At 38.1% G+C, this 12,993-nt stretch overlaps 1 long non-coding RNA gene across 1 annotated transcript; it reads left to right on the forward strand.

The window, feature by feature from the left end:
• Positions 1-11,524: 11,524 nt before the first annotated feature.
• On the forward strand, positions 11,525-12,679 carry LOC119193050. Its single transcript, XR_005113807.1, has 2 exons — positions 11,525-12,021; positions 12,531-12,679. It is a non-coding gene; the product is annotated as an uncharacterized LOC119193050 (long non-coding RNA).
• Positions 12,680-12,993: the final 314 nt, after the last annotated feature.

Below are 12,993 nucleotides of genomic sequence, written 5' to 3' on the forward strand. Positions count from 1 at the left end.
AATATATAGGCAATTTATGGAACAGAAACTTTTACGACTAATTGCTCGAGTGTTTTTTAACTAATTTCATGTCTTTTACATGCTGCGCTAAAAGTAGAGGCAAAAAAGGCAATACCTAAAAATAATGTTCTAGATACGAAACAATAAAAATATGTACGTATAAGTAATTCCATATTATAATTAATAGGTAGCAACTTGTATATTATGAGTAATGCTGGCTATATTTATACATTATTTTAAAATGGGCATACCACTACCGCCTCTTATGTAGGTGGGCAAAACGGGACTTAGACGGAGAATGGAGATAGCCTGACAAAGACGGCCGCCCACTTCATAAATATGACATCAGAATCTAAATATTTATAAGTAGTGAGTGTTATTTATTTTATAAATCTTACATTTTCAAATTTATGCTAGCACATGGGTACTATTTTGTAATTGTGAAGTCTGCTTGTACCTACATATTAGCGTAATTATTGTACGGTGGAAATATAGTAATGTGATACCTGTACTTTGTAGGTATATTCGGTGAAACCTTTTAAATGTAATTTTAACAGTTTTATAACCGTAAACTGGTAGGCATATCCTTTCGGTATTTTCTTTCAATTGGGTCGAGAGTAGAGTACCTCTGCATGCCGTCAAACAGCCTAATTGTGACGGCCGACAAATGGTTTCAAAATTTGGATATGAATGAAATTCTTGAAGAAGCGAAAACTTCAATTTATTACATTTTGCAATTGGAATCATTCTATAATTTAGAATATTTGCCTGCCAAATTAATTATACTGAATTTATTTTGATAACATGTAGTTTTACAGCCGTCATAAAGCAGATTTGAGAGCTGTCAACCAAATTTTCAAATTAATCCAGTTATAATTTTTTGTATTTAGTTATCGAATTCTAACTTTTTTTTCAAATCATGCTTTAGAACAAATGTTGTTCAATAATTTTCATTATGTGCTAACAATGCATTTAATTATTTACTAAAAAGTATTTATGAAAGAAAAGTTTGGCATATTTTTGGAACAGTTAATGTTCCAAACTGTTGTTACTTTTATTATGACTAGTTATTGCTTGCGATGCCTCTCGGGAAATATGCTTCTCGTCAAGGAATAGAATGTTATATACCTTCATGCATTTTAATATATCATAGTAAGTAAGTATTACAACTGTTTAATTACTCATTTTTCGCCTACCGTTATCTCACTCTAAGAGGTCCTAAAGAGATTTAATTGGATTGATTTAAGAGTTTAATGGACACACCGTGTTAGAAAATCCCACGTGAAGTGTGGCTCGACCTTGAATTTGAATCTAGGACCTCTCAGTCTACAGCCCTTTACATTTCTGCTAGTCCAGTGACGAGTAACAATATTTGTTTGAAAATGTTATTTGTTTTATAATATTTAGAATTATTACTTTTTGCACCAGATATTTTTGGAAAATGTATGAAGGTTGCCAATAAACTAATCTTGTCATTTTCGGTAAGTATTACATCTTCTAAAAGACTTACATGACTAATTTAAAATAAATTTGTACCCACAACAATTAGACTACATTTTGTATTGCTGACGAAACACCCGGCTGGGTAATGATTAACCGTTAGTGCCCTTCAAGGCAGTTCTGATCACTGCCTGGTTTTTTTTAGTTACAGACCCCACGGTCCACTCCGAGGGGACGAGCGAACGGGATACTTGGAACCCCCCGGCTTAACGACTGCAGTGCCCTGAAGGAAGAGAGGAAGAGGAGAAATAGGGGGGGAAAGAAGAGGGAAGAAAGAGAAAGTAATAGTATGGGCGGAGAGAAGAGGAGGGGAAATGTTCAACGAGTCCCTATTAGACCCGCATGTGTAGTTGCAACCATAGGGGTATAGACACACTTTCTGTGTGTCTAGGCCCGCACAAATGTCCCCCATGCATGGGCGTGCATTCGGTGTGGAGACCGACCGCACAAGAATTGCCTCGGGGGGAATATCACTGACTGGTTAGGATGTCAGTACCGTTCGCTGCACTTCCATGTCCTGTATAGGTCAAGCGAAGTGTTAAGCATTACTCTTCAGCGGATTGGGATGATATCCGAGAATATTTCGCATCCATCCCTTGGCGACAGTGCTGTATCGAGGAAAAATATTATTTAGCAATTGGCGAGATCAGGTTAGAAATCGAAAATTAAATTCCTTCTTCTGAGACCGCTAGTAAGGGCCGTATATACTCCTGGTGTAACTGCGCATACGCCGCAGCTATTTGTTAAAACTTGCGACGTATGACTATCGCGCTTGGATCAGAGGTTGCGCACTGAAAAAATAAAAAAAAACATACTTTATTTATCACGTAGGCGAACAAAGTTGCACTTATGATACGTCAAAACAAAGAATAAGAATAATTATTATTTCTAAACAACTATTAAAATTACTTATATAACTATGTAATGAAGGATTCTTGTAGCGATTTCTTCAAAGAAGTTTACAATAGTGTCACCAACGCCTGCAAGAAGGAAGTTACAGGGGATGCCCAGCGCACATTATATAGGATTGGGCGTGCTTTGTCCAAACATCCAATTATCAGCCGTGCTTAATGGAGTCCGGCCAAGGCTGTGCAGTTTAACTTCTGCCATTCGTTGTACCACTGCTGAGTTATTCTGATGGATCGTTGGCCCACAAGCCGTAGAAGTAGACCACTCAACTGGCAAACATCTTTACGGCTAATTCCCGGCTTAAAGACTGTGGCACTTGACGGCTGCCGACGCTGTCTTGCTATATATGACAATATATAACGCTTGATATTCGCGTCAGGCAGTGTGATGTGGGGAGAGCGCTGCGGTCCCTTAGGGTTCCTGAAGCCAGTGGCCTGGATGGTATACCGGCGGTGATATTGAGGGGATGTGCGACCGGATTGTCTCCTGTACTGAGACGCATTACGTGAGTAGGTATTGTGCGTGATTCTTGGAGGGTGACCAATCTACAACCGATTCCCAAAAAAAGTGATTGACCCTACTAATTACCGCTCAATCGCTATAACCTCAGTGATTGCAGTAACGAAGCGGATAATAAACATACAATTGGTAAGCTATATTTTGAAAGATCGCTCATTGATCGGTCAGAGACAATACGAATTTCGCCAGAACCGATCTACGGGTGATCTAACGTATGTAGGTACGTCCAGTATCACTGAGGGGAGGCGATTGACAGGCATAGCGAGACTATCGAGAAATCACGCTCATCCTTGGAGATTTCAATGCTAAGGTTGGAAACATTGCAGCTGATGATCACATCCGTCAGCACGTGGGTAAACATGGTCTTGGCGAGAGAAATGAGAGGGGTGAGCGGCTAATAAGCTTCTGTGTAGAGAGAAATCTGAAAATACTAAACACTAACTTTCAGCACCACCCAAGAAGGCCACACATGGAAGTCTCCAGGTGACCGATATCGCAACCAAATTGACTACATGTTGGTTAGCTGTCGCTGGAAGTCTTCAGTCGATAACAGCAAGACATTTCCCGGAGCGGAATGCGGCTCGGACCATAATTTGCTTGCCACGGAGTTCGCCCTTCGCATGACACGCAGAGTTTCACAAGTGAAGCCAGTACATCTCAAGATCTCAGAGCAAAAAGCATTTCAGGATTCCATTGAGATAAAACTAAATGGTCAACCTCTCGTTGCAGGATGACGCAAATGCGCAATGGACACAACTCAAGGGTCACCTTAATACAGCCTTGAATGAAGCGAGGGCAGTTAAAAAACAGCACAATAAGAAAAAAGGCTACATCTCTGAACCTACCTGGGACCTCATCCAACAGAGAAAAGACCTGAAAATGAAAGGACTGCAGAATCCCGAACACGCCCACACGTACTCAATCCTCTGCAAAACTATTGATGCACGATGCCGATCAGACAAAAATAACTACATAATGGGCATCTGCGGAGATATAGAAGAGCATGCGAAGAGATGTCAAACTGCAGACCTGTTCAAGAAAGTCCGTCTGCTAGGAAAACAGTTCAAACCAAATTGCGGATTGGAATTCGATAGACCTAGACCCAGACTTCGCACTGAAGTCATAGCTGCGCTTGCTGATTGGAATTCGATAGACTTAGAACCAGACATCCTTCGCACTGAAGTCATAGCTGCGCTTGCGGATTGGAATTCGATAGACCTAGAACCAGACATCCTTCGCACTGAAGTTATAGCTGCGCTGAAATTGCACCTGCTTTCTTCGGCTTTAGACTTGACAGAATAACTGTTGATGTCCTTCAATCAATGGGTGACAAAGGAGTTGATGCACTGCATATGATATGCAACACCATCTGGCGTACCGGTATATGGCCCGAAGACTGGACTCAATCTGCCGTAATCCCTTTGCACAAGAAAGGTTCTACAAAAAAGTGCGACAACTACAGGACTCTTTCTTTAATATCGCATTCCAGCAAAATCTTGCTCCACATCCTAAACTGTCGCATAAGACACTACCTGGACTGGCAGATCCCAGAGGAAAAAGCAGGATTCGTAAAAGGCAGACACTCGCGAGCATATATTAAACGTCAGGCAGCTAATCGAGAAAGCGTACGAGTTCAACACCCCCGTTATCATATGTATTTATTTATTTATGGACAACGAGTAGATATGTTTCGTCGACTATAGTAAGGCGTTTGACTGTGTAAGCCGGTCGATATTGTGTTGTGTTTTGGCGGATCTGGGCATACCTCCACATCTGGTCACGCTCCTTGAAGCCTTGTATCGCAAAAGCCAAGGTTCACACTACAACATCCAAACCATTTGAATTCCAAAAAGGAGTGAGACAAGGCTGCATACTGTCCCCCATTCTGTTTAATGGATATGGGGAGCATATAATCAGGCAAACTATGAACGGCGGGCAAGGAGGAGTCAGCGTGGGTGGAGTGAAGATCACGAACCTACGATACGCTGATGACACCACTCTACTTGCCACCTCAGAGGCCGAAATGTCATTGCTGCTGGACCGAATGGAACAAATAAGTGGAGAACTAGGCTTACAAATAAACAGGAACAAGACCAAAGATCATGGTGGTTGATAGGACACATAAACTGCAGCTCACCGGGGCGCTAAGTATTGAAAAAGTGGACCAATTTATTTACTTGGGCTCCAGTATATCTAAGACCGATACTTGTGAGTCAGAAATCCAACGCAGAATTGGAATGGCAAAAGGCGCTATTGGCCAACTAAAGGGAATATGGAAGGACAGGAAGATCCGAAATAAGACCAAACAACAACTGGTTCGAACATTAGTATTCTCCATATTTCTTTACGGAGCGCGAGGTAACGCATTGACGCCTTTGAAATGTGGTGCTGGAGAAGAATGTTGCGCATCCCCTGGACAGCCAATCTTACTAACGTGTCGATACTAAAGGAGCTCAACTAGGCTTTCGACCATCTGCCTGAAACGAGTCCTTGAGTATTTCGGCTATATTGCCCGGAAGAATGGTGCCAATCTTGAGAAGATCGTTATTACCGGCAAAAATCAGGGTAAAAGATCTCGAGGGCAAAATCCGATGCGCTGGTCGGACCAAATCCGCTCCGCTCTTGACAGCAACATGTACGAAGCAATCCACGTTGCAGAGAACCGGCACCATTGGCGCAGTATAGTCCGGAATAAAACGATCCGTGTAGGTCACGACCCTCAGCATTGAGGACATCGACGCAAGAAGAAGAAGCGAGACTATAGCTCTGAGCCTCGACATAGCTAAGGCTTTTGATAGGGTTCGGCATCATATTCTTTCTAAGCTTCTGGCAAACAATTTATTCGATATTTGTGTACGAGGGCGTTTGGCATTCTGCATGGGCCCAGATTGCGTGTCGACGCTTGGGAGCTCATGACTGTAAATGCTAAAGTTTAGGAAGGGGGGTGGGGGTACAAGAGTTGCCACTCAGTGGACTTCATTTCTTTATCGGGTTCCAAGAACCTGGTTGATTTTAATGCCAAGAGAACTTAGATAACTAGGTTTACGCGCAAAATATTCCTGTTTTCTTCTCTGCACAATCTTAAGGGTGTTCACTTCTTATTGCGCAATGACTTGAGTGTCCTTCGTGTGGATATCCGTTGTGTTGTAAATTAAAAAGCAATTACGTCGAATACATAATGTCAGCCACATCACATAGAGATGAAATCTTGAATATGGTGCGTCGTTTTTTACGCTCGGTCACCTTGATCGCTTCCACAAAGCGAAGGTACGGCCAGGTGTGAAGTAAACTTGAACCTCTGGAACGGTTCCGCTCAATATTTGTTTGATGCCTTAAATGGCTTGCAGGCACTCGCCATCCACATTGTAAATGATGCAGACGTGCGACGAGCGACTTGGGAGTGTCTACAGTTGCGGAGAAACGTTGCTTGTCTAAGCGTCTACCGTCTGCATCATGCTGTATTATCTGAGGAATTGTATCAACTGATCCCCTCCTCTCCTTTTTTAGGTACAACCAACGTGCTGGCATACGAAGGCACAACTTAATGGTGAAAACCTTGACGACCTGAACCAATACGTTCGCTATCTCTATCCTTTGCCGCACCATTAGGCTTTGAAATAGTTTGCCGGTGCGCTTATTCCCTCCTTCCGATAATTATGGGTATCCTATACTCTCCGAGCTTCACCGTTCGGCATGGGCGCCGAATGCGGGTACAAGCAAGGGCACGCGCACCCCCTGCCTAGAAATAAATCACAAAAAATATAAGGCACTGAATCAATCTGCAACAATGGGAACTGTCGACCATATAGATTTTATTGTGATAAAGCATTTTCAAAACCTCGTGATATGAATTGAAAAAAAAAACTTAAATTGATATTATGTAATATAGAGTGTACGTGCAGATGCACCTCCCTAAAACTAATCTTGGCGGCGCCCATGGCGCTCGGTGTCATAAAATTTGTGCCAATTCTGACCTTGGTTTAAAGGAGTTGTAGTAGCGGGTATGAGGACGGGAAAGTCGCTACATTCTGGGTCCTTCCGCCGTAGCGTGAAGATGGCATTATTATGTCTAATGGCATAAGGTAACCGTCTTTTGTCATTCGATACTCTTTAAGACAGCATTCCGCTTAGCACCAGGTGCATTGCAGTCACTTTGACGCGCAAAAATAAATAATAATAATAATAATAAGTTTGTTAATCGCTTACACAGGGCATTCTTTTCTATTCAGCGTATAATATGGGCGCGTCCAGGTTTCAAGTTGCAGCTCACAAACGTATATAGGTGGGTCCAGTAAACGACACAAGTCATGAACACAAACAGCAGTGGGGGCCAGCTAACATATACCTACATAAAAATTGGGCGGAAGTGTAAACGAATAATTTGACAACGAGCAACGATAAATCCCGGGAGGGAGGGACGGGGGCTATCTTTGGGGATTCACAATTTGAGTCTGTAATTTTTGTCTAGTCCATGAAATTCTATGTAACTGCGCTTTTAGTTAGTAGAATCATACTTATTATAAGTAGGTTATATTCCCTATCTTTCGTTAAGGGTAATACAGTGCGATGTTCTGATACAAGTAAGTAACTCCTTTCTTGTGTTTCTTAGAACTGCAGTGATTGTAACACGACCGGTATTTTGAAGGTCAGACAATGTTGATGATCTTATAGTTTCCAGCTTTTTCTGTAATGTTTGACGTTCTATGTCATAGTCGTTATATTTTATATTAAGAATGTGGTAAAGTATTATGTAACTTCCATTCAAAACAACGTGGAATGCCAACCGTGGAAGTCGATTTATGATAAACGTTCTAGAAAAAGGCTTTTGGTACTTCACGATCCAACCTGAAACGTTACTATCTCCAAGGATTACTGATTATGTTTTAAATAAGTGGGAGTTAGGGATAGCGATATGACTTCGCTTCAGGAACATTCTGACAAATGTGTTTAAACATCTGGTGCCTTGGAGTCACCAATCTGTTCTGAGTGAAGAGTAAGACGTGCAGCTTTATATAAGTATTTATGTAAAAAATATTAATAGTGTGTTGTCGGCTCATCCTGCGCCAGAGAGACCTAATGTTTTATTTTATAAAATATTTTAAAAGTTTGAGGGAAAATGAGTAGGCGCCAATCAAAGCGGACATATGAAGCGACATTTAGCCCGTCTCAATTTCTTTTTCACTGGTTACACAGTTGAATTGCTTACTTTTCATGCTTTTGTTATACTTGAACGGTTTTGCAAGGTTCCTTGCGGTTTATGTACAAGACGTTTTGTGAAGTGATTTCATATAATATGTAAAGGGTATAAGGTCAGGTGGGGCAAGTGCGCCGACGGGGTAAGTGCACCTGCCCTAAAAAAATCTAAAACTATTGATGTTATACAATTACTGCAATCTTATATCTATGCTACTAACTGAGATACAGTTCCACTAAAAAACACAAATGGCTCTGTTCATTTTAATACGATTTATTCGCCATTTTATTTTAAGTGTCATTTAGACCTGTAAACAGAGATGACCTCGTGAAAGATAACATGAAATATTTCAAGATATATAACAAATTTCTGTAAACCAGTAAGGTGAATACATAGTTTAAATCTTTTATTTTAACTTCCTGTCTGAATTTTATTTATATACACTAAAATAAAGGATTTTTAGCAATGAGAAAAAATGTACCTCAAAATTGTCGAGTAGGGCAAGTGCGCCGCAGTTAGTAGTCGTATGGCGCACTTGCCCCTGATCCATATATAACCAACCTTTTTTGAGAATATGTTTTACTAATATGAATTATTATTAAAATGTTATACTTAACAGCATAATTTTTTGTACTCAAGGTATTTTGTTTTGAGCCGACTTAAATAAAAGGGCGTATTAGTTAATTCGTCGTATATTTGTTGTTTTAGATGGTTCGTTTTTACAAAAGAAAAACTGATATACCTTGGTCTAGACCAACTTTACGTGAAGAGGTTGCAAATGTTCGATCAGGCACGTTATCTGGGTATAATGCAGTTAAAACGTATCAAATATCATAAAGTCAAATTCTAAGTAATTGAGTTATAACGCATTCAAAATCGTTAATTCCTTCATTTTTGTATGTATTTTTTAGTTTTTAGAAATAAAATGGATTTCGTATTAGGGCTACCATTTTTTATTACAACATATCCGCACACAAAACTCTAATATTAATACCTAAATATAGCAAAAGAAATTGTAAAATGTTTTGAAGCCCTGATTTACAAATATATGGCGCACTTACCCCGAATTTGATTTGACAACCTTAATTTGTTATAATATTGAGTGATTAAAAATTATCCAAGAGCAATGCGAGTAAAACCTATTTCTCTATGGACTAAAATGAGTGTTTTCTTCATAATGTTTCATATTGGCGTTTTTTTGTACACAGGCGCACTTACCCCATTTCCGGAGGCAAGTGCGCCTACTTCCATTTTTTTTACTTTGAGCAATATATTATTAATTTATGATCCGATTTCCTTGAACGGCTATAGGTTGTTATCACAAAATACCAAATATCCTTAAAGTAATAAAATTACATTCTTAAGTCAGCACAAAAAGAAATTATTTTGCATTGAATCCAGCTATGAAAATTTTATGGCGCACTTCCCCCGACTGACCTTATATAATATGTTAAAAGCTCTTTCTTTTGGAACATTTATAAAGTAATATTATTGGTAGGAATATTTGTTTTTTAACTTTAAAATAAATGCGCGACGAGCGAAAGTTGGTCTGTTATGTTTTCGTGAATATACTACTGAACCGATTTTGATGAATGGAATATGTGTTTGTACAAAGTAAGATAGATGAGAATACCTTATGATTTTAATACCTAAATGAAGCAATCAACTAAGTTTACCTATGTATAGGTATAATAATACGTGAAGAAAAAAATTGAGTACTTACCCCTTTTTATGCTCATTACGCGCATGGACCATTGTGAGATTTGGCATAAAACATTATATTATAATAGAATAGGAATACAGAAAAATGAATCTATAAATGTGTTACAATAAATCTATTAAATTCAAAGGTAATTTCTTTGTTGAGATTATGGCAAAGGGTAATTTTACAAAATTATTTAATGTGAATACCAAGTAGACAAATACTAATTACTTACTTACTAATTACCCTTATTTCACAAATTTCGACCACTGAACGGCCAGTATTAAAATAAATAGTAAATACTTTTTGCAGACAACAAAATATGGTACCTACACAGATTATATTATGGTGGCGGATTAACACAATAGATTATTTTTATCGTACGATCTTTATTTATTGTACGATTTTATTTAATAGATGGCGCTGGCGTCATGCAAATTTTCTACCGTGATTTAGACCTTTGGAGGTAGGAAATAATACCTCCATGGTAAAATCTCCTAATGGATATGAATGGAATATTTTGGTATATTAGTAGACCTAGTCCGACATTAACATAATACGCTACTATTTAACCTGGTATAGTTAAAATTTCGTCATATTAAATTTTAAAGACCGAAATATCCATGATTATTAATTATTTTTACGTTTTTCTTTCAACTGCGAGAACTAATCACTAACTAGACGTGAATTTAAATTCTTTACTTGCCAATACTTGTTTAGTTACCTAGATTAAAGGTGAAACAAAATGTATGAAAATGGACCTTGAGGTATCGCCTTATTACTAACGTATGAAACGAAACGTTTTATTTTTCATTTACAGTAGCAGTATAATTTGTACATTATCTAAAATCACAGAAAGGCATTTTATTTGTAAAATACAAATTAGTAAGCCGACTAGCCGCGACACTGGTTGGAGCTTGACTAAATGAATGTCGGGCAATTACCTTGCTTTCGTCTCACCACTATTGAGCTCGGACAACGTATATATGTTAATAAAAAAATTAGGTATAAGCTATTTTATATCCCGGTAAAATATATGGTGGGTCTTTTATTCCGGAAAACACTTTCACGCAGGCGGAGCCGCGAGCAAAAAGTAGTATTTGTTAAAAGTAAAAAACAAAAGTGTGTCAAATACTCTATTATACATTTATAATAAATGCGGATAACTACTAGATACATTTATTTGCAGGCTGCAGCATAGGACGGGATAAGATTAAATGAATCAATTTGTATCAAAGTATTTGCACTTTAAGTTAGAATTAAAAACATTACCATACAATTATTTGGCTTTGGTCGATTTATGTGATTCCTATAAGCGAGCAGTGATTGCTAAAATCTTACGGAACCATTTTATTTGCTTAATACTGACACACAAATCAAAACTGAAAGTAACAAATTGAATAGTCCCGCCACTTACTCGCGCGCTGTTTTTTCTATCCAACTGCTGTGCTGTTGGATTCATTACTCGTGTTCGTTTCGTTATATTCTTGCCATTGAACGTCAGTCGACGGTAACCGTGCACTCAATCGTTTGTTGTGCTATTGTGTTGCCGCTAAGTCTGCCCAAGCGTAGACTTTATGGAGTTCACAAAATTTTCTAGCATCAAATGTTTCCTTTATTAAATTAATACGCATTAATTTTGCACTAATATTACCAACGAGGAAACGATATGATTACAGTATTATTAGTCGCTCGACAGACCGAATATATGAACTGTCATTGACGAGAGCAGTCATCCTTTCAGTGTGTGTTTGACACAAAACGTGAAAGTGTCATCCTGTGATCTCAGAACTAACTAAGCAGTGTGCGAAAATTGTAAAGAAATCGTTGAAAAGTGTTATTGTGATAATTCATTAGTGTGTAAGAACTAAAGTGATATTCGTGATTGGTATATACGCTGTATTCACCGGCAGAGCCAATGTTATTTTAAGGTTTGTAGATCTATAAAAAAAAGCTATTTGTATGAAATCTGTAGGAATACTCCATATAAATGTCTAGAACAGCTGGGTGTGTTGTTTGTCACTGACGTTACGCCATGTGTGGGCAAATCGGCTAAGTGTGGGTTTTACTCGATTGGATTCGTAAGTCTATCAAAGTCATAATGACTACTGATTATGGAGTTTATGCACGACCGTGTTAGTCACTGTACAGATTATATTTTGATGATCAAACCCTAAGCAATATTTCGTCTATGAAGGTAAGTAGTGATTTTATTTATTATGTACTTACTTATTTGGTAATTTGTCCGAAAAAATCTATGGTCCCTATACTTACCTAATACTATGATATTATTTGGAATCCCAAAGATTGCTTGGTTACCTAGTAATGATTTATAATGGTTTCCCTTATTACATATTATGTACTTATAGTAATTATGACCAAAAAAAAAAATGTATTGCTTGTGAATAACTTAATACGTAGCTATCTACGTTTGGTGAAGGTTACTACAGAACATTCGCATTCTGTCATTGGCTGCTTTAAAATACTGTGCACTCACCACTGTGCATACCCTTTTTGTATTTATGAAAGAAAACAATCTACACAGTGTTACAAATCATTAAATTGTGTTTTCCTCTGCTTGGTTTTGACATAGATATTTCCCAACGGAATCCAGAATCTGAAATTAGAACGCTTTTATCCAATACAATATGGCTTTACATCATATTGGTTAGGTTTTAGTTATATAAAATACTCTTGTATTTCCAGCTTTACAACGTGCGGTCGGACAAAATACAACCTACGGCAATAATAAGAGATGGCGCTGTAGTAGTTGACGTTTATCAATGTTCCGTGAATGTACATTGTTTGTTTTCCAGTTTTTTTGACGTTTGATATAGAGATTGTGGAATAAAAAATACAACAGTTCCATTTCACCGTATTTTGATAAATTACAGTCTAAACCCTGAGTGAGTAATTTGATTATCACATTTTAATGATACCGAAGCATATTTGTGACGAATTTTATATCACACTAAATCTATCAATATTTTGCTAACTATTCTGATTGAAAACTTGAAATACCGATTTATTACCCGATGTCTTAACACTAGATTCAACCAATTTAAAAGCTTAGGTAGATCATAAACATTATGTATTTCATAAATCCATTCTGTAGTAATGTAACTTATACTTTTATAAGTAAGCATATTGCTACGAAAATAACGGCACT

This window comes from Manduca sexta, unplaced genomic scaffold (genome assembly GCF_014839805.1).
Source record: "Manduca sexta isolate Smith_Timp_Sample1 unplaced genomic scaffold, JHU_Msex_v1.0 HiC_scaffold_3570, whole genome shotgun sequence".
NCBI classification, from domain to species: domain Eukaryota; kingdom Metazoa; phylum Arthropoda; class Insecta; order Lepidoptera; family Sphingidae; genus Manduca; species Manduca sexta.